The following is a 2,286-nucleotide window of genomic DNA, read 5'->3' on the forward strand; positions in this document are numbered from 1 at the left end:
CTTTTACTTTGTACTTAAGTACTTTAAAATGCATGTACTTCTGAATACTTAAGTATTTTCAAAAGTAAGTACTTCAGTACTTTTACTTGAGTAGATTTTTGACTGAGTAACTTTTACTTGTAGTGGAGTAGATTTGACCATGAGTATCAATACTTTTACTCAAGTACTAGAGTTGAGTACTTTGTCCACCACTGGCCGGGATGAGAATCAGTGCCTCCAAATCTGAGACCACGGTCTTTAGCCAGAAATGGGTAGGTTGCCTTCTCCGGTTAGGGGAGGAGGTCCTCCCCCAAGTGGAGGAGTTTGAGTATCTCGGGGTCTCGTTCACGAATGAGGGAAGAATGGAGCGGGAGCTCCACAGGTGGATTGGTGCTGCATCTGCAGTGATGCGGGCGCTGTACTGGTCTGTCGTGGTGAAGTGAGAGCTGAGCCAGAAGGCAAAGCTCTCGATTTACCAGTCGGTCTACACTCCTAGTCATGTTTGGGCTTTTAAAAAATTATATTGTATAAATTTGATCCCCTACCAACCATTAAGTGGTCTGGCTCCTACAGACCAGTTAGACGCTCCTAATCAACTATTTACCTGCATTAAAGTTCTGTTCATTTATCATTAAAGACAGCTGTTTAAAATTGTCACCTGTATAAAAGACTCCTATCCACAGACTCTAACCTCTACAACATGGGAAAGACCAAAGAGCTGTCTAAGGATGTCAGGGACAAGATCAAATACCCACAGAAGGCTGGAATGAGCTACAAAACCATAAATAAGACGCTGGGTGAGAAGGAGACAACTGTTGGTTCAATAGTAAGAAAATGGAAGAAATACAAAATGACTATCAATCTACATCTATCTGGGGCTCCATGCAAAATCTCACCTCATGGGGTATCCTTGATCATGAAGAAGGTGAGATCATCCTAGAGCTACACAGAGTAAACTTCATGATCTCAAGGCAGCTAGGACCACAGTCACCAAGAAAACCATTGGTAACACATGACAACATAATGAATTAAAATCCTGCACTGCCTGCAAACTCCCCCTGCTCAGGAAGGCACATGTGCAGGCCTGTCTGAAGTTTGTTAATGAACCCCTCGATGATTCTGACAGTGATTGGGAGAAAGTGCTGTGGTCAGATGAGATAAAAATTAGGCTCTTTGGCATTAACTTAACTCAACATGTTTGGAGGAAGGGAAATGCTGACTATGACCCGAACACTGTCCCCACTGTCAAGCATAGAGGTGGCAACATTATGTTTTTGGGGTGCTTCTCTGCTAAGGGCACAGGACTACTTCACTGCATAAATGAGAGAATGGATGGAGCCATAAAATCCTGAGCAACAACTTCCTTCCCTCCACTAGGATGTGTCATGGATGGGTCTTCCAGCACTACAATGACCCAAAACATACAGCTAAGGCAACAAAGAAGTGGTTCAAAAAGAAGCACATTAAGGTCATGGAGTGGCCTCGCCAGTCTCCAAACCTTAATCCCATTGAAAACCTACAGAGGGAGCTGAAACTCCGAGCTGCCAAGTGGCAGCCTCAAAATCTTAATGATTGAGAAATGATCTGCACAGAGGAGTGAACCAAATTTCCTCCTGACGTGTGCAAACCTCATCAACTGTAAAAAAAAAAAAGTCTGACTGCTGTGCTTGCCAACAAGGGTTTTGCCACCATGTATTAAGTCTTGATTGCCAGAGGAATCAAATACTTAGTTCTCTTTGCAAAATGTAAATTAATTTAAATAATTTATACAATGTGATTTTCTAAATGTTTTTAATATTCTATCTCTCTGTTAAAATTAACATACCCTTAAAATTATAGACTATTCCTGTCTTTGTAAGTGGACAAACTTGCAAAATCAGCAAGGGATCAAATACTTATTTCCCCCACCGACTCCATAGCTCCTAATTTCAAGCTCGAGTCCTCTGGAGCTAATGACACATAAATATACTGTACCCACTGTACACATACATATCCATTATCTCATGAGCTAACACCATGTATTAGTAATTTTATTAGTGTTAGCTTGGGGGGCTACATCGACATATTGGTAATATGAGGTGTTAGCTCGTGAACTACCGGTAATTTCCTAAATGTGACATTGATCACATTTGATTGTTTCAACTCATATATTGTGTAGAACAGAAACTAAAAATATACCTTTATTGTCACACAGTTTTTTTTAGCCTGGACTCTGTTTCAGTCTCAACCAGAACCCATCAACATCATCCCCAGAGTGCATTTTCTCAGTAAAGACATAGTTAAGTGAAAATGAAATATATATATATA

General features: G+C 40.6%; 1 protein-coding gene across 2 annotated transcripts in view; it reads left to right on the plus strand.

The window, feature by feature from the left end:
- Positions 1-2,286, plus strand: part of f7l (coagulation factor VII, like) — a 15,038-nt gene that overhangs the window by 8,668 nt on the left and 4,084 nt on the right. The gene's annotated exons all lie outside the window — the stretch shown is intronic.

The sequence above is a fragment of the Austrofundulus limnaeus genome, unplaced genomic scaffold (assembly GCF_001266775.1).
Source record: "Austrofundulus limnaeus strain Quisiro unplaced genomic scaffold, Austrofundulus_limnaeus-1.0 Scaffold51, whole genome shotgun sequence".
Lineage (NCBI taxonomy): Eukaryota > Metazoa > Chordata > Actinopteri > Cyprinodontiformes > Rivulidae > Austrofundulus > Austrofundulus limnaeus.